General features: G+C 40.7%; 1 protein-coding gene across 2 annotated transcripts in view; it reads right to left on the bottom strand.

Moving 5' to 3' along the window:
* Positions 1 to 21,212, bottom strand: part of LOC124790061 (beta-alanine-activating enzyme) — a 180,208-nt gene that overhangs the window by 123,001 nt on the left and 35,995 nt on the right. The gene's annotated exons all lie outside the window — the stretch shown is intronic.

Below are 21,212 nucleotides of genomic sequence, written 5' to 3'. Positions count from 1 at the left end.
GCTGTTTGTGTGTAGAATTGGGAAGGCACATGATCTGTCTGAATTTGATCAAGGACAGATTGTGATGGCCCTGAGGCTCGGCATGGACATTTCGAAAACTGCACGACTTTCTGGGTGTTCAAGGAGTGCTATGATAAGTGTCTTCAGCATGTGATGAAACAATGTCCAGACATCAAGGGGTTGAGTAGCCACCCCTCATTACACATGGTCAGACATCGTAGGCTGGGCAGTATGGTAAAACAGGATAGGCGGTGAACTGTGGCAGAACTAACATCAGACTTTAATGCTGGGCAGAGTACAACTGTGCACTGAACACTCCTAATGATGGGCCTCTGCAACTCATGAGCCATGTATGTGCCAATGTTAGCACCACAACATCAGCAACTACCACTAAAATGGGCACGTGACCATCAGTACTGAACATTGGTGCAGTGGCAGAGCATTGCATGATCTTATGAATCCTGATATCTTCTTCATCATGCCAATGGGAGGATGCAAACCTGTCGTCTTCCAGGGAACAGCTCCTTGACACCTGTACTGCAGGATGAGACAAGCTGGTGGTAGCTCAATTATATTCTGGGGAACATTCACATGGGCAACAACCATGGCTCCAGTGGAGCTCGTACAAGGCACCATCAGGGCCAAGGAGTATTGTACACTGGTTGCAGGCCATATACACCTCTTCATGACAATCATGTTTCCCAATGGCAGTGACATTTCTCAATAAGATAATGCACCATGTCACAAGTCCAGGAATGTGATGGAATGGTTCAAGGGACACAGTGGCGAGTTCCAATTCACGTGCTGGCCCCTCAGCTCGCTAGATCTGAACCTGGTCGAACGTAGTGTCAGAGCTCATCCCACCCCCCTCCCCCACCCCACCCCCCCACTATTTATGAGAATTAGGTGACTTGCGTGTGTAGATGTGGCGCGTCAATCGCACCCTATAGTGACCTACCATGGCTTCATTGCTTCCATGCCACACTGCATCGTTGCTGTTATCCATGCCAAATATGGTCATACTGGCTATTAGGTAGGTGGTCATAATGTTCTGGCTCACAAAATAAACAAAAGTGGAAACAGTGAAAGTCAAGATGTTGTTGTTGTTGTTGTTGTTGTGGTCTTCAGTCCTGAGACTGGTTTGATGCAGCTCTCCATGCTACTCTATCCTGTGCAAGCTTTTTCATCTCCCAGTACCTACTGCAACCTACATCCTTCTGAATCTGCTTAGTGTATTCATCTCTTGGTCTCCCTCTACGATTTTTACCCTCCACGCTGCCCTCCAATACTAAATTGGTGATCCCTTGATGCCTCAGAACATGTCCTACCAACCGATCCCTTCTTCTGGTCAAGTTGTGCCACAAACTTCTCTTCTCCCCAATCCTATTCAATACTTCCTCATTAGTTATGTGATCTACCCATCTAATCTTCAGCATTCTTCTGTAGCACCACATTTCGAAAGCTTCTATTCTCTTCTTGTCCAAACTATTTATCGTCCATGTTTCACTTCCATACATGGCTACACTCCATACGAATACTTTCAGAAATGACTTCCTGACACTTACATCAATACTGGATGTTAACAAATTTCTCTTCTTCAGAAACGCTTTCCTTGCCATTGCCAGCCTACATTTAATATCCTCTCTACTTCGACCATCATCAGTTATTTTGCTCCCCAAATAGCAAAACTCCTTTACTACTTTAAGTGCCTCATTTCCTAATCTAATTCCCTCAGCATCACCCGACTTAATTAGACTACATTCCATTATTCTTGTTTTGCTTTTGTTGATGTTCATCTTATATCCTCCTTTCAAGACACTGTCCATTCCATTCAACTGCTCTTCCAAGTCCTTTGCTGTCTCTGACAGAATTACAATGTCATCGGCGAACCTCAAAGTTTTTATTTCTTCTCCATGAATTTTAATACCTACTCCTAATTTTTCTTTTGTTTCCTTTACTGCTTGCTCAATATACAGATTGAACAACATCGGGGAGAGGCTACAACTCTGTCTTACTCCCTTCCCAACCACTGCTTCCCTTTCATGTCCCTCGACTCTTATAACTGCCATCTGGTTTCTGTACAAATTGTAAATAGCCTTTCGCTCCCTGTATTTTACCCCTGCCACCTTTAGAATTTGAAAGAGAGTATTCCAGTCAACATTGTCAAAAGCTTTCTCTAAGTCTACAAATGCTAGAAACGTAGGTTTGCCTTTCCTTAATCTTTCTTCTAAGATACGTCGTAAGGTCAGTATTGCCTCACGTGTTCCAGTGTTTCTACGGAATCCAAACTGATCTTCCCCGAGGCTGGCTTCTACTAGTTTTTCCATTCGTCTGTAAAGAATTCGTGTTAGTATTTTGCAGCTGTGACTTATTAAGCTGATAGTTCGGTAATTTTCACATCTGTCAACACCTGCTTTCTTTGGGATTGGAATTATTATATTCTTCTTGAAGTCTGAGGGTATTTCACCTGTTTCATACATCTTGCTCACCAGATGGTAGAGTTTTGTCAGGACTGGCTCTCCCACGGCCGTCAGTAGTTCCAATGGAATATTGTCTACTCCGGGGCCCTTGTTTCGACTCAGGTCTTTCAGTGCTCTGTCAAACTCTTCACGCAGTATCATATCTCCCATTTCATCTTCATCTACATCCTCTTCCATTTCCATAATATTATCCTCAAGTACATCGCCCTTGTATAGACCCTCTATATACTTCTTCCACCTTTCTGCTTTCCCTTCTTTGCTTAGAACTGGGTTTCCATCTGAGCTCTTGATATTCATACAAGTCGTTCTCTTATCTCCAAAGGTCTCTTTAATTTTCCTGTAGGCGGTATCTATCTTACCCCTAGTGAGATAGGCCTCTACATCCTTACATTTGTCCTCTAGCCATCCCTGCTTAGCCATTTTGCACTTCCTGTCGATCTCATTTTTGAGACGTTTGTATTCCTTTTTGCCTGTTTCACTTACTGCATTTTTATATTTTCTCCTTTCATCAATTAAATTCAGTATTTCTTCTGTTACCCAAGGATTTTTACTAGCCCTCGTCTTTTTACCTACTTGATCCTCTGCTGCCTTCACTACTTCATCCCTCAAAGCTACCCATTCTTCTTCTACTGTATTTATTTCCCCCATTCCTGTCAATTGCTCCCTTATGCTCTCCCTGAATCTCTGTACAACCTCTGGTTCTTTTAGTTTATCCAGGTCCCATCTCCTTAAATTCCCACTTTTTTGCAGTTTCTTCAGTTTTAATCTACAGGTCATAACCAATAGATTGTGGTCAGAGTCCACATCTGCCCCTGGAAATGTCTTACAATTTAAAACCTGGTTCCTAAATCTCTGTCTTACCATTATATAATCTATCTGATACCTTTTAGTATCTCCAGGGTTCTTCCATCTATACAACCTTCTTTCATGATTCTTAAACCAAGTGTTAGTTATGATTATGTTGTGCTCTGTGCAAAATTCTACAAGGCGGCTTCCTCTTTCATTTCTGTCCCCCAATCCATATTCACCTACTATGTTTCCTTCTCTCCCTTTTCCTACACTCGAATTCCAGTCACCCATGACTATTAAATTTTCGTCTCCCTTCACAATCTGAATAATTTCTTTTATTTCATCATACATTTCTTCAATTTCTTCGTCATCTGCAGAGCTAGTTGGCATATAAACTTGTACTACTGTAGTAGGTGTGGGCTTCGTATCTATCTTGGCCACAATAATGCGTTCACTATGCTGTTTGTAGTAGCTTACCCGCATTCCTATTTTCCTATTCATTATTAAACCTACTCCTGCATTACCCCTATTTGATTTTGTGTATATAACCCTGTAGTCACCTGACCAGAAGTCTCGTTCCTCCTGCCACCGAACTTCACTAATTCCCACTATATCTAAATTCAACCTGTCCATTTCCCTTTTTAAATTTTCTAACCTACCTGCCCGGTTAAGGGATCTGACATTTCACGCTCCGATCCGTAGAACGCCAGTTTTCTTTCTGCTGATAACGACATCCTCTTGAGTAGTCCCCGCCCGTAGATCCGAATGGGGGACTATTTTACCTCCGGAATATTTTACCCAAGAGGACGCCATCATCATGTAATCATACAGTAAAGCTGCATGCCCTCGGGAAAAATTACGGCTGTAGTTTCCCCTTGCTTTCAGCCGTTTGCAGTGCCAGCACAGCAAGGCCGTTTTGGTTATTGTTACAAGGCCAGATCAGTCAATCATCCAGACTGTTGCCCTTGCAACTACTGAAAAGGCTGCTGCCCCTCTTCAGGAACCACACGTTTGTCTGGCCTCTCAACAGATACCCCTCCGTTGTGGTTGCACCTACGGTACGGCTATCTGTATCGCTGAGGCACGCAAGCCTCCCCACCAACGGCAAGGTCCATGGTTCATGGGGGGGCTTATTGACTGTCGTTCTACCTACATGTCATTCACAAATGGAACTGAAAGTGAAGAAATGGCAATGGTGCACATAGTACCCTTCACTACACATTATAAGGTGCTTGTGGAGGAAAGAAGGACAAAAAGCATCTTTTTTTCATATATGCACACTGAAAGTTACTTTAAATTGCAAAATACATTATTTTGCTGCAACACTGATGACCATAATTATTTTAGCTTTCACTGAAATGTACTCACTACCATTTTCACTTATAGATATGTGGGGTTTAGAGAGTCAAGGAACAACACTATAATAACAACCTATTAGCCAAATCATTTAAACCATAAGTGCACAGATAAGTGTACATCCAAAATCTCACCAGCATGTACAGGTAATAAATATAAAACACTTCCTCAAGAAAAATTAAAAAAATTAAGCCAATAAATTTCAACAGATTTGTGTCAACAGCAAATTTCTGAGAGAAGAGAGTATTAACCAGCCATTTTGTACAATATTAAAAACCAAGTGCCACATAAAATATGAAAATATCTACCTAAGTAACAGTCAGTACACCATAACATCTTACTAACTTGGAAGAGGAATGATAAAGTCAGGTGGTAAGGTAAACTGAGCACTGCTTAAGTTCTCTCACTTTTACCCTATGTCTTCCAACAAGGCATAACAGTCTCTGTAAGCTATTCACTGAAAACTGTATAAATGAAAAGTGACTGATAACTCAAATTATTACAGTAACATGTAATGGTAAAAATAGTATGAACTAATCAGTAGATTTGAAAGTGCTGACACCAATCATTAGAAAATAATCATTCCACTATTTCCAACAACCTGATTCATTTTTCTGAAAATAAATTAATTGGAAAGATAACTGCAATTAAAGTTCTAACTTATCCAAAATTACTTTTGCCATCTGAGTCAGCATACATGTTAATTCCAGGATTTGAGTTTATAATTTTGTTGCCCTTATTTTTTAGAACCAGATACAATCCATCATTACTCAATAAATCAATTAATTAAAGAATTGACTAAATGAACATAATCCATACTCAAATCATAAATGGAATAGTAACTCTCACTGCTACATTTTCACGACTAAACTGTTGAACTGATTTTGATAAAATTTGGTACAGAGCTTGAACCCCAAGGAATAACAAAGGCTACTTAAAAAAAGGGTGAAGTAGGAATGCTTATGACTTGGAATGTTTATACATTATTCAGTGGCAGTGCAAATCCAATGTTTACTCATGCACATGGTTTCTGAAATTTTAAAAAGAATTACTATACCACCTGTTGAAGCTGGACAGTTTTTACAGAAAAATATCTGTGGAAATATAACAATGAAAACAATCAACATTTGACAAAATAATTTAATTTGATAGATAAAAAAATCTACTCACCACGCAGCACCAGAACACACACAAAGAAGAAAGTTATGATTACGCAAGCTTTCGGAGACAGTAGTTCCTTCTTCAGGCAGAAGGGTTGAAGAAGAAGGAAGAGGGGTGAAGGAAAAGGACTGGAGACATCTAGGGAAAGGGATGGATTTTGGGAAAGTCACCCAGAACCACAGGTCAGGGGACACTTACCGGACAGGATGAGAAGGAAAAACTGCACAAGTTAATCAGAATGAAAAGCTAAGTGTATTGTATGTAACATAGATGGGAGACGGACAGTGAAAAACAGATGGGTAAGTCAATGAAAGGTGTATAAAACTAAAACGGAGTGAAGAAAAGATCAGTTACCGCGAATAAATGCTGAGACAGAAGAAATTAACGTAAATTAAGACCAGGTGTGTGGCAAAAACCAAGGATATGTTGTAGTGCAAGTTCCCATCTGAGGAGTTCTAAGAAACTGGTGTCTGGGGGAAGAATCCAGATGGCACTTGAGGTGAAACAGGTACTGAGACTGTCACGTTATAAAGCGTGCTTTGCAACAGGATATTCCCTGTTGACAGTATACACTCTCTATGTCCATTTATCCTAATTGATAATTTGGTGGTTGTCATGCCAATGTAAAAGGCCGAACAGTGTATACATAACATCTGATACATCATGTGTCATTTCAAATGGTTCAAATGGCCCTGAGCACTATGGGACTTAACATCTGTGGTCAGCAGTCACCTAGAACTTAGAACTACTTAAACCTAACTAACCTAAGGACATCACACACATCCATGCCCGAGGCAGGATTCGAACCTGCGACCGTAGCAGTCATGCGGTTCCAGACTGAAGCGCCTAGAACCGCACGGCCACACCGGCCGGCCGATGAGTCATTTCACAGATGGTTCTCCCTCTGATAGTATATGTTTTGTCAGTTACAGGGCTGATATAGGTGGTGGTAGGAAGGTGCAAAGGACAAGTCTTGTGGTGGGGATGGTCACAGTGGTAGGAGCCATAAGGTAGGGATATAGGTGCAGTAGGAGCATAAGGTCTGACAAGAATATTGGGGAGATTGGGAGAGTGACAAACAGATCTTCTAGGTGTGGTGGGTAAAATCTCAGACTGAATGGATCTCTTTTCAGTGCAAGATTTTAGGAAGTCGTGCCCTTGTCAAAGTAGCTGAGTAATACACTCCAGACCAGGATAATAATGAGTGACCAGGTGCTGTGCTCCAAAGTTGTTTTTTGGAGGGATCAGCAGTACCAGGACTGGATGTGATGGCTCAGGAAAACTGCTTTTGAACTAGACTGGTGGGGTAATTAGGTCTAGTGAAGGCTCAGGTGTGAATGGTGGTGTATTACTGTAAAGAATCTGCATCAGAACAAATACATTTACCTCAAACACCAAGGCTGTATGGAAGAAAATGTTTGAAGTGGAAAGGATGGCAAGTGTCAAAAGGTAAGTACTGTTGTTTGTTAGTAGGGTTATTGTGGACAGAAGTGTGTAGAAGGCCTTGGGTCAGGACGAGAACAACATCACAGATAGTGGAATAGGATTTGGAATAGGACCATGTGAAATTTAATTGGGAGATGGTATTAAGAGATTCCAGGAATTTTAACAGGTCAGCCTCACCATGAGTCCATGTGACAAAGATGTCATCAATGTATCTAAAACAAACAAGGGCCTGAAGGCTTATGGATCCCAGAAAAGCTGCCTCTAAGTGACCCTTGAAAAGGCTGGTTTAGAAAGGATCCATTCTAGTTCCCTTGGCTGTACCCCTGATTTGTTTGTATGTCTGCTTCTCAAAGATGAAGTAATTGTTGGTAAGTACAAAGCTGGTTGAGGTGAACAAGAAGGATGCCATACTTTTGGAATAAAGTGGATGCTGATTGAGGAAATGTTCAGCAGCAGTCTGACCACGTATGTGGAGGATGTTGGTAAAGAGGGGAACAAGCAGGGTGTGTAGTGAGAGTGGGACAGAAATGGATTTCAGACGATCTAGGAAATGGTTGGTATCTTTGACATAGGAGGGAAGTCTTTGTACTATGGGTTGCCGTTGTTGATCAACTAAGGCAGATATACTTTTGGTGGGTGCCTTGAAGACGGCAATTGTAGGATGGCCAGTATGATTGTGTTTGTAGATCTTAGAAAGAAGGTAAAAGGTGGGGATCCATGGTTTGGATGCGGTAAGAAGTTCTATGGGTTGAGGTGTTTGTCTTTGTGAGAGGCCTGAGGTTTTAAGGAGGGACTGCAAGTCAGCTTGAATCACAGGGATGGGATCTTGACGGCAGACACTGAATGTAGAGCTATCAGACAGCTGGCCACGACCTTCTCTAACATACTCCTTTTGGTGAAGTACCACAGTGGCAGATCGTTTGTCTGCTGGGAGAATAATGATGGAGTCATCAGGTATTAGGGAATGTACAGCCTGAAGTTCTGCAGAGGACAAGTTAGGGTCATGTAGGGACCTGAGGAAGGGTTGCGAAGCAATGCTGGATGTGAGGAGTTCTTGGTAAGTTTGTAAGGAATGATTTTGAGGAAGTAGTGTGGATCAAGTTGATATTGTGACTGGAACTGTTCAAGGCAGGGTTCAATGTCAGATTTGCTGTTGCAAGGGGTTTGGATTTGGTTTGCAAAGTGATATTTCCAGTTGAGATTACATGTGAAGGAAAGTTGGTCCTTCACCAAAGCAGCATGATAAAATGCAGGTTTAGGGCTGAAAGTAAGAGCCTTAGATAATACAGATAATTGAGGAGGGGAGAGTGGTTTAGATGAGAGGCTAAGGACACTGTACTGTTGTGACAGGTTCTTGTGATTATGGGTTATTCTTGGTCTGGAAGACAGTGGTGAAGGCTGCCGGATGTCAAAGAGGCTGGCCAAGCTCGGTTTGTAGGAGAGAAGTGGTGTTTGATGGTGTGGCTGTTTAGGGAGCTGCAGAGGGACAGGAAGGGAAACACCACTGTTCAGCTAAGAGAAGGTGGAGTAGCTAATTTTATCTTGAACTGCAAGTGAATATGGGAAATAAAGAATGGTTCCTGGTGGACAGTTTTGGTGCTGACTAATGAATTTGTAGGAGAGATAAATGAAAAAAAAAAGTCACAAGGAGAAGGAGATATTGTGGAATATCTGACTGAACAAGTCACCTCATACCCTACAGAGTTCTTTCACTAATTGAAATTGTGAGGAGTGCCTTCATATAAATTGAGGTTAAAGGTTAGTGTTCTGGTCCTCTTAAGGAGAAATCTTGATGCGACCAGAGTGCATAACAGTGCACACTTACAAGTTACATATCTGGGCCAAAATACTGTTAGGGCTATTATAATCAGTGTCACAGCTAAAGGAGAAAGTGTTTTGATTTCACAAATCCTAATTATACTGAAAAATTTGCCATTTCAATTCTGAATAAAAACTGCTTTTGGAATGACAATAAATATAGTCCAATGGTAAAAACTCAAATTTGCCAGTGTGCATATAGTAAAATTACCTTTCTCTCATGGAAAATCTATGTCATGCTCACCTGTATCCAGCTGCCACAAAATCTTTACGTCTTTGCAGAAGGAGATGAGACTAAAAATGTTGTTTATACAACTCTACATCTACATTTACATGATTACTCTGCAATTCACATTTAAGTGCTTGGCAGAGGGTTCATCGAACCACAATCATACTATCTCTCTACCATTCCACTCCCGAACAGCGCGCAGGAGAAACGAACACCTAAACCTTTCTGTTTGAGCTCTGATTTCTCTTATTTTATTTTGATGATCATTCCTACCTATGTAGGTTGGGCTCAACAAAATATTTTCACATTCGGAAGAGAAAGTTGGTGACTGAAATTTCGTAAATAGATCTTTGCTTTAATGACTTCCATCCCAACTCGTGTATCATATCTGCCACACTCTCTCCCCTATTACGTGATAATACAAAACGAGCTGCCCTTTTTTGCACCCTTTCGATGTCCTCCGTCAATCCCACCTGGTAAGGATCCCACACCGCGCAGCAATATTCTAACAGAGGATGAACGAGTGTAGTGTGTGTTAAGTTTGTGCAATAAATAATTGATAAGGAATAAAAATTTTTGAGCTTTTGGTATTTTTTAACTAAGATTTGTCATACAGCAAAATAATACAAACTTGTTAATTATGTACCTATATACTGGCAATACAAACAATTACACACACACACACACACACACACACACACACACACACACACACATATACATATCTACATCACTATATATGCAAAGTAACTGGATAGATAAAAAATCTATTAACCAAGTGGCAGCAGGGTGGTACAAATAAATAAATGAATGGACTAGCACATAAGGTAGAAAACAGATGCAGTTTCAACAAGACAGATGACAATGTAGACTGACCAGGGGGTTACATAAGAAGGAATGATTGCCACATGGACTAATACAACAAAAAAATGCTGTCACTTGGTGAGCAGATTTTTTATCTATCCAATTACTTCATATTGTCAGAAATTGACTATTTTTGCCACTATACAGGGTGTCCCATTTATCTTGACCACCATAATAACTGTTTGTCCAGATGCAAATTACAAAATGCTTCAAGCAAATGTTCTTTAGCCGTCAGGGGGACACCAATCAGCATGATTGCCTTGGTTGTAGCTTTGCTTTTTACAAAGATATGAACAGCGGTATGACTTTTTTAAATAGCACCCTATATTTTTTATTTGGTAATCCATTTCCTCTCCAGAAGACCATTCAAAAATGTATCACAGTGTACCATTCACTGAAACACAATGTTATTAATTACATAATACAACATTGACGCTGATGCTCCCAGCACTGGTGCAGGTACTCTAGGTAATGGAACACATCCACATGCTGACGTTGACAGAGGACAAATGCAAACATAAGTAGAATGCACACCCATCATTCTGTCAACCATCATCAGTTGAAGAGTTGTGTGAGTTGAATGTACACCAATGAAGAGAAGGCAGAAACGCTACTTATCTATGGTGGATGTAAGTTAGTAGAACAGTAATTGCAGTACTGTTTTCTGATGTACAGGTAAATTTAGTATAGTAGTTTAGTCCTTTTAAACATTGTTGTGTGGAGTAGACGTACAGTAAAGACTGGGATTGAACCGTCGTCCTCCCGAATGCGAGTCAGTGTCTAACCACTGCGCCACCTCGCTCGGTTTAATGTCTGGTGTGGGATGCTTGGAACTACAATCATTGACCCTTATTTCATCAATGGTAGTCTAAACAGCATAGTGTACACCATCTTCCTCAGATGAGTTCTTCCTCCTCTTCTGGATGAAGTGCTGCTAAGAGCCATAATGCTTATGTGGTATCAACACGATGGATGTCCAGCACATAGTGCCTTGCGTGCACGTCGTGTTCTGAACTGAAGGTATCCTGCCAGATGGACTGGTCGAGGAGGAACAGTTACTTGGCTTGCTAGGTCTCCTGATTTAAATCCTCTGGACTTTTTTTCTTTGGGAATGTATTAAAGACGTTGTCTATCACGATATTCCAACAACTCCAGAGGACATGCAGGAATGTATCATGCTTTCTTTTAATTCTCTTCAGCAGGCAACACTGGAAGAAGTACATAATTCTTTCATGCAACAAGTGCACCAGTGTATCAGTGTCCAGGGTCACCACTATGAGCACCTATGAATGTTCTACTCCTGGGCAATGGTACAGGAGACTCAAAGTCAAATTTGTGTTATGTTTTTACTTGGTTTTCATTTGTTTTCTGACAACTCCAGCAAGTGGACAAGTTTGTGATCCCAGGCTCAAAATCAATGTTGTGTTATGTAATTAATAATGTTGTGTTTCAGTGAATGATACATTGCAATACATTTTTGTTTAAGTCTTTAGGAGAGGAAATGAAGCGACAAATAAAAAATACAGGCTGCCATTTAAAAAGGTCATACCACTGTTCATATCTTTGTAAAAAACAAAGCTACAACAAAGGAATCATGCTGACTGATGTCCCCCTGATGGTTAAAGAACATTTGTTTGAAACGTTTTGTAATTTGCATCTGGACAAACAGTTGTTTAGGGTGCTTAAGATAAATGGGACACCCTGTATATGCAGATATTTATAAATTACTTGCTTACTTTCTCGCCATTACTCATCATAACAATGCTACTAATGTGTAAGTGCAGCCACAAGTAACAGTTAGTTTCAAATATGGCACCTTTACTTGTACATAGGTAATTTACAGTGGAGGTATACAATTTAGTCAGCAATGTTTTTTACTTTGTTAATAAAATATTTTAGTTGAAGCTAGTTCTTCTTGAAAGCTATAGAGTATCTGCTTTAGCAAAATTTCCACTCTACAATTTTATAAAATACAATGGTGTTCTCACAATCACAGAAAATCATCACACCAGTCAGTGGGTACCCCTCTCATCCCAAAAATCATTAGTCTATGTCCAGCAATCACATAAGTATGGCCTACGGATAATGAGTACACGGTTAGATGCAAGACAATAAGACTTGTGTAAAAAGTCTGTGTACTGTTACCATCAAACTGACAGCTAAATGAAAGTACACTTAAAATTTTGCTCACATTAGCATTTTTGTGGTATTTCCATTAATGAAAACCAGTAACTCACTGTGTATAGTAATGTTTACTTCAGGCTGCATAAGACTAGCATTTTGTTAACTGTTCTACTGTGAATAACAGGACACATTTGTGCAACAGATAATGACATACTGCATTAATTTTAATAAACTGTGATGTGAATGACGGTTAGGTTCAGTGTCACTAAATACTGAATGTACATTAGTGGACTGTAAAGTAATGTTATGTACAAATGAACTAAGTATAGACAACAAGAATGGACTGTGTAGATAATCTGACCACTGAATGTTATTCTTGTTTATAACACCAAGAAGTAAGGGTGCTTTACTTGATTGCTTAATGACATTGCCCTGAATGAAAATCAGCAGAATAACTGTAGCTAGATTTACAGGTGGAACAGTACATAAAGAACTTTCAATTGACAGATACTGGTTGTCACACCAATGAAAATGCCTAATTTTAGTAAATGTGCATTCATGAAAAATTTTGCATGTGGTGTTCCCCTTTGAACTGTATGACTACTAACAAAAGCAATTTCAGGTTATGAGAGTTCAATGCTGCACATGCCACCAAGGAACTTTAATCTACACCAAAATAAGTAAATTTACAGCTTTCTGGAAAAGAGAAAGGATATGCAGATATTACAGACAATTTTCTGTTTTGGACTGCACTTCCCAACAGAAATTGATAATAATTTCAAATTGCATTAGAAGTGCTTTACAAAGCTTCAAAATATAACTTTGCCTCAGGTGTTTCTACATTTCTCAGGAACCCAAACTGATCATCCCTGAGATGAATGTGACAATTACAGGCAATCCTCACTCAGTTTGACACCATGAATCAAGACAGCCCTGCAAAATTGTTTTCTGCCAGGTACAAAAACATATTTCCTGAAACTACAAGTGGCATTTAGTATGTAATGTAACACTTATTTTCCGATTCAGGTTGGTTTTATTCTGGATTCCAACACACCACATCACTCCCCACTCTTTTCAATACAAAACAGTATTTTCCAACATAACCTCTACTACAAACAGCATAGTGAACGCATTATTGTGGCCAAGATAGATACAAAGCCCACACCTACTACAGTAGTACAAGTTTATATGCCAACTAGCTCTGCAGATGACGAAGAAATTGAAGAAATGTATGATGAAATAAAAGAAATTATTCAAATTGTGAAGGGAGACGAAAATTTAATGGTCATGGGTGACTGGAATTCGAGTGTAGGAAAATGGAGAGATGGAAATAATAGTAGGTGAATATGGATTGGGGCTAAGAAATGTAAGAGGAAGCCGCCTGGTAGAATTTTGCACAGAGCACAACATAATCATAACTAACACTTGGTTCAAGAATCATGAAAGAAGATTGTATAGATGGAAGAACCCTGGAGATACTAAAAGGTATCAGATAGATTATATAATGGTAAGACAGAGATTTAGGAACCAGGTTTTAAATTGTAAGACATTTCCAGGGGCAGATGTGAAATCTGACCACAATCTATTGGTTATGACCTGTAGATTAAAACTGAAGAAACTGCAAAAAGGTGGAAATTTAAGGAGATGGGACCTGGATAAACTGAAAGAACCAGAGGTTGTACAGAGATTCAGGGAGAGCATAAGGGAAGAATTGACAGGAATAGGGGAAAGAAATACAGTAGAAGAAGAATGGGTAGCTATGAGGGATGAAGTAGCGAAGGCAGCAGATGATCAAGTAGGTAAAAAGACGAGGGCTAGTAGAAATCCTTGGCTAACAGAAGAAATATTGAATTTAATTGATGAAAGGAGAAAATATAAAAATGCAGTAAATGAAGCAGGCAAAAAGGAATACAAACGTCTCAAAAATGAGATCGACAGGAAGTGCAAAATGGCTAAGCAGGGATGGCTAGAGGACAAATGTAAGGATGTAGAGGCCTATCTCACTAGGGGTAAGATAGATACTGCCTACAGGAAAATTAAAGAGACCTTTGGAGATAAGAGAACGACTTGTATGAATATCAAGAGCTCAGATGGAAACCCAGTTCTAAGCAAAGAAGGGAAAGCAGAAAGGTGGAAGGAGTATATAGAGGGTCTATACAAGGACGATGTACTTGAGGACAATATTATGGAAATGGAAGAGGATGTAGATGAAGATGAAATGGGAGATATTATACTGCGTGAAGAGTTTGACAGAGCACTGAAAGACCTGAGTCGAAACAAGGCCCCCGGAGTAGACAACATTCCATTGGAACTACTGACGGCCTTGGGAGAGCCAGTCCTGACAAAACTACCATCTGGTGAGCAAGATGTATGAAACAGGCGAAATACCCTCAGACTTCAAGAAGAATATAATAATACCAATCCCAAAGAAAGCAGGTTTTGACAGATGTGAAAATTACCAAACTATCAGTTTAATAAGTCACAGTTGCAAAATACTAACACGAATTCTTTACAGACGAATGGAAAAACTAGTAGAAGCCAACCTCGGGGAAGATCAGTTTGGATTCCGTAGAAACACTGGAACACGTGAGGCAATACTGACCTTACGACTTATCTTAGAAGAAAGATTAAGGAAAGGCAAACCTACGTTTCTAGCATTTGTAGACTCAGAGAAAGCTTTTGACAATGTTGACTGGAATACTCTCTTTCAAATTCTAAAGGTGGCAGGGGTAAAATACAGGGAGCGAAAGGCTATTTACAATTTGTACAGAAACCAGATGGCAGTTATAAGAGTCGAGGGACATGAAAGGGAAGCAGTGGTTGGGAAGGGAGTAAGACAGGGTTGTAGCCTCTCCCCAATGTTGTTCAATCTGTATATTAAGCAAGCAGTAAAGGAAACAAAAGAAAAATTAGGAGTAGGTATTAAAATTCATGGAGAAGAAATAAAAACTTCGAGGTTCGCCGATGACATTGTAATTCTGTCAGAGACAGCAAAGGACTTGGAAGAGCAGTTGAATGGAATGGACAGTGTCTTGAAAGGAGGATATAAGATGAACATCAACAAAAGCAAAACAAGGATAATGGAATGTAGTCTAATTAAGTCGGGTGATGCTGAGGGAATTAGATTAGGAAATGAGGCACTTAAAGTAGTAAAGGAGTTTTGCTATTTGGGGAGCAAAATAACTGATGATGGTCGAAGTAGAGAGGATATAAAATGTAGGCTGGCAATGGCAAGGAAAGCGTTTCTGAAGAAGAGAAATTTGTTAACATCCAGTATTCATTTAAGTGTCAGGAAATCATTTCTGAAAGTATTCGTATGGAGTGTAGCCATGTATGGAAGTGAAACATGGACGATAAATAGTTTGGACAAGAAGAGAATAGAAGCTTTCGAAATGTGGTGCTACAGAAGAACGCTGAAGATTAGATGGGTAGATCATATAACTAATGAGGAAGTATTGAATAGGATTGGGGAGAAGAGAAGTTTGTGGCACAACTTGACCAGAAGAAGGGATCGGTTGGTAGGACATGTTCTGAGGCATCAAGGGATCACCAATTTAGTATTGGAGGGCAGCGTGGAGGGTAAAAATCGTAGAGGGAGACCAAGAGATGAATACACTAAGCAGATTCAGAAGGATGTAGGTTGCAGTAGGTACTGGGAGATGAAAAAGCTTGCACAGGATAGAGTAGCATGGAGAGCTGCATCAAACCAGTCTCAGGACTGAAGACAACAACAACAACAACCTCTATTCATTCGAAGGCCTTACGCCACCTTACTGACAGGACATGTATGCCCGCATGGTATCAATCTACTGGTCGATGTCAGAGCCAACATCTTACTGCATCAATAGCCCATCCCTCATCCATGTACTGCTTCCCGCTGAATGCATTCCCCAATGGGCCAAACAGATGGAAGTCGGAAGGTGTGAGATTTGCCTGTAGAGTAGATGAGGAATAATAGTCCAATGAAGTTTTGTGAGATCCTCTCAGATGTGCGGACTTGTGTGTGGCCTTATGCTGTTATGAAGAAGGTGAAGTACATTTGCATTTTTGTAGTGATGAACACAGTGAAATCATTTCTTCAGTTACCTGAGGACAGCACAGTACTTTTCAGTGCAGAGTTGATCATTGCATCACAAGGAAGGACATAAAACAGTCCCAGTCCCAGAAGATCATAGCCACAACTTTACTGACTGAGGGTGTGGCTTTGAACTTTTTCTTTGGAGGAGAGGTAGTATAGCACCACTCCATGAATTGCCATTTCGTTTCTGGTTCTAAGTAAATGAGCCATGTCTCAACACCTGTGATGATGTTTGACAAAAAATTGTCTTAATCAGCTTCATAATGCAGAAGAAATTCTGCACATATGGCCCTTTGCCACTCTTTATGGTCTTCTGCTAAGCGGCGAGGATCCCAGTGGGCACTAACTTTTGAGTATCCCAACTGGTGGACGAGGGTGTCAGCAGTACCAACAAAGACGCCCAGTTGTGTAGCAAGGTGCTTGGTTGTCATTTGTTGATCACCTTGAGTGAGAGTGTCTGCATGTTCCAAAACTGCAAGAGTCACAGCTCTGCTCACATGCACGAGATCGGACAGGTTTGTGTGATCTTTTTGCAATTGTTCAGTCAAGGTCTCCACAGACATCCTGCAAGTGCCTTGAATATCTGTGATGCTCTGGTTTTCCTCCAAAAAACTAAGTGATAGCTCTGTGCTTGAAACACACCTCCGTTACAGATTCATTTTGAAGGTTATCGGAACTTCATGAAACTACAAAGGCTGAAGCGGGAATATTCCACAATGTCTCAAGACAAATTCCACATTTTTTTCAATTGAAATTGGCTGATGAAAAAAATGTGTTGAATTACTTATTGAACACCTCTCGTACATGGGTGTCAAATCCTAGGTAGTAGTACAAAGCCTGAGAAGAGAACACACAATCGGAACATTATAAAAATGTTGCAAGAGAGAGATTACTACTGAAGCAATGTGCACTAGTTAATAAGAGTGAAAAGCTAAGTGCATTGTATGTAACCAAGGTGGGAGGGGGGACGGCGAAAAATAGACAGGTCAGAAAATGAAAGATGTAGAAATTAAAATGGAGTGAAGAAAGGAGTAGTTACTGTGAAGAAATGTGGACATAGAAGAAATTCATGTAAATTAAGGCCAGGTGGGCGGCGAGAACATGTTGTAGCACTAGTTCCCACCAGCAGAGTTCTGAGAAAGTGGTGTCTGCAGGAAGAATCCAGATGGCGCATGTAGTGAAACAGGCACTGAGGTCACAAGCAGGCTTTGTAACAGGATACTGTATGTTGCTGGTATACACCTTCTGCCTATGCCCCTTCATCCTGACTGATAACTGGGTGGTAGTTATGTCGATGTAAAAGGCCAAACAGTGTTTACACAACAGGTGGTATGACATGTGCTGTTTCACAGGTGGCTCGCCCTTTGATAGTGCATGTTTTGTCAGTTAGAGGACTCATATAGGTGTGATATGAGGATGAAATCAGCTTCAAGGAAAGTGGCAAGAGATTCAGAACAGCACCATGTGAAATTTAACTTGGAGAAGGTATTAAGAGATTCCAGGAACTATAAAAGGTCAGCCTCACCATGTGTCCAAATGGAAAAGATGTCATCAATGTATCTAAATCAAACCAGGGGCTCAAGGCTTCTGGACCCCAGGAAAGTCCCCTCCATGCAACCCATGAAAAGGATGGCACAGAAAGGAGCCATCCTGGTTCCCGTGGTCATACCCCTGATCTGTTTGTATGTCTGTCTCTCAAATGTGAAGTAATTATTGGTAAGTATAAAGATGATTAAGGTGAGCAAGCCAAATTCAGACCGCAGCAACATGCCAAATTTCACCTCAAAAAGATATCCCACCTTCTCCTAAACTACATCGACAGTGGTGTTTTCCTTCCTGTCCCTCTGCAGTTCCCCAATCAGCCACACAATCAACCACCATTCCTGTCCTACAAACAGAGCTTGGCCAACATCCAACAGCCTTCACCACTCTCCCACACCAATAATAACTCATACTCACAATAACCAGTCACAACAGTACTGAATTTCACCAAAAAATCTCACTTTCAACCCTAATTATATATTTAAAAATGCTGCTTTGGTGAAAGACCTATTTTCCTTTACACTTAATTTCAACTGGAAATGTCACTTTGCAATCCCACCCCAAAACCTTTCCGACAGCGAACCTGACATTGAAACTTGCCTTGAGCAGTTACAACCACAATCTCAACTAGATCCACCCAGTGTTGCTTCACAACCCTTCTTCAGGTACCTACAACATGACACTAACCTGTCCTCTGCAGAACTCCACGCTCTACATTCCCTAATACCTGATGACTCCATCATTATCCTCCCAGCAGACAATGAATCTACCACTGTGGTACTTGACCAAAAGAAGTATGTTAGTGAGGGTGTATGGCAGCTGTATGATAACTTTACAAAGACCATCTACCATCAAGATCCCATCCTGTGATTCAAATTTATTTGTAGTCCCCCGTAAAAACCTCAGGCCCCTCAAAAGGACTTACACCTCAACCCATAGAACTTCTTACCCTACCCAAACCACGGATATCCGCCTTTTACCTTCTTTCTAAGACCACAAACACAATCATACTGGCCATCCTACAGTTGCTGGCTTCAAGGCACCCACCAAAAGTACATCTGCCTTAGTTGCTCAACACCTTCAACCCATAGTACAAAGACTTCCCTCCTATATCAAAGCTACCAACCATTTCCTGGAGCGTCTGAAATCCATGTCTGTCCCACTCTCACTACACACCCTGCTTGTCACCACTGATCCCATCCCCCTTTATACCAACATCCTCCATGCACGTGGTCAGACTGCTGCTGAACATTTCCTCAATCAGCATCCACCTCATTCCAAACCTATGGCATCCTTCTTGTTCACCTTAATCAGGTTTGTACTTACCAACAGTTACTTCATCTTTGAGAAGCAGACATACAAACAAATCAGGGTTACAGCCAAGGGAACCAGGATGGATCCTTCCCAGACCAATCTTTTCATGGATCTCTTAGAGGCAGATTTTCTGGGATCCATAAGCCTTCAGGCTCTGGTTTGTGTTAGATACATTGATGACATCTTTGTCACATGGAGGTTGACCTGTTAAAATTCCTGGAATCTCTTTAATACCATCTCCCAATTAAATTTCACATGGTCCTATTCCAAATCCTATTCCACTTTCCATGATGTTGATCTCATCCACACTGAAGGCCTTCTATGCACTTCTGTTCACATTAAACAGTACTTATATTTTGACACTTGCCATCCTTTCCACGTCAAACATTTCCTCCCATATAGCCTTTGTGTTCGAGGCAAACATATTTGTTCTCATGCAGACTCTTCACAGCAATACACCACCATTCTCACCTCAGCCTTCACTGGACCTAATTACCCCAAAAGTCTAGTTCAAAAGCAGATTTCCTGAGCCATTACATCCAGTCCTGGTACCGCTGATCCCTCCAAAAAACAACTTCGGAGCACACCACTGGTCACTCATTATTATCCTGGTCTGGAATGTATTACTCAACTCCTCTGACAAGGCCACGACTTCCCAAAATCTTGCACTGAAATGAGATCCATTCAGTCTGAGATTTTACCCACCACTCCTAGAATAGCTTTCTGTTGCTCTCCCAATCTCCCCAATATTCTTTTCAGACCCTATGCTCTTTCTGCATCCATCTCCCTGCCTTATGGCTCCTACCTCTGTGACCATCCCTGCTGCAAGATTTGTCCTTTGCACCCTCCTGCCACCACCTATACCAGCCCTATCACTGACAAAACATATACTATCAAAGGGAGAGCCACCTGTGAAACAACACATCATGTATCAGCTTTAATGTATACACTGTTCGGCCTGTTACATCGATATGACTACCACCCAGTTATCAGTCAGGATGAATTGAATGGGCGCAGGCAAAGGGTGTATACCAGCAACATACTGCATCCTGTTGCGAAGCATGCTCTACTACATGACAGTCATGACCACAGTGCCTGTTTCACCACATGCACTCTCTGGGTTCTTTCCCCAGATAGCAGTTTCTCAGAACTCCACGGGTGGGAACTAGCGATACAACATGTCCTTGGGTCTTGCCAACCACCTGGCCTTAATTTACATTAATTTCCTCCATCTCAGCATTTCTTCACAGTAACTAATCCTTCCTTCATTCCATTTTAGTTCTCTACATCTTTCATGTTTTGACCTGTCTATTTTTCACCATCCCCCCCTGCCAACACTGTTTCATACAATGCACTTAGCTTTTCACTCTTATTAACTCGTGCACAATGTTTCTGCACTAATCTCTGTCTTGAATATTAGCCTGTCTTCCACTTTTAAGTTCTCAGGTTTTCAAATCTCATCCAATGCAGTCCCCAACAATTAGTCTTTCCTTCTCATCCTGACCGAGGGTTCTGGGTGACTTTTCCAAACCATACCCCTTTTTCTAATCCTCTCCAGTCGTTTACCTTCATCTGTCTTCCTTCCCCTTCAAATCTTCTGCCAGAAGAAAGAGCCATTGGCTGATAAAGCTTGCATAAGTTAAACCTTTGTGTGTGTGTTTGTGTGTGTGTGTGTGTGTGTGTGTGTGTGTGTTCTCCTGCCGCCACTTAGCAAGTAGATTTTTTTTTTTTAATCTACCCAATTACATTACATTGTTAATAATTGATTATTTTTGTTCTTATAAAAATGAATTTAGGCTTTCACAGAAGAATTAAAATAAACTTTAAATGTAGTAGTATGGCAATATGTATTTCATTAAACAAGAATGTATAAGTAACTGTAATCTTACTAATAAATGGGACAGGAGAAGATCATCTTTTCATCAACTGCCAAAACAGTAACAATAGGAACAAGACTTGCTGGCTAGTGTGGCTGAGCAGTTCTAGGCGCTTCAGTCTGGAACCGCGCGAC

The sequence above is a fragment of the Schistocerca piceifrons genome, chromosome 3 (assembly GCF_021461385.2).
Source record: "Schistocerca piceifrons isolate TAMUIC-IGC-003096 chromosome 3, iqSchPice1.1, whole genome shotgun sequence".
Taxonomy (NCBI): domain Eukaryota; kingdom Metazoa; phylum Arthropoda; class Insecta; order Orthoptera; family Acrididae; genus Schistocerca; species Schistocerca piceifrons.
Note: the sequence above shows the minus strand (reverse complement) of the source record. Positions and strands in the feature narration are given on the sequence as shown.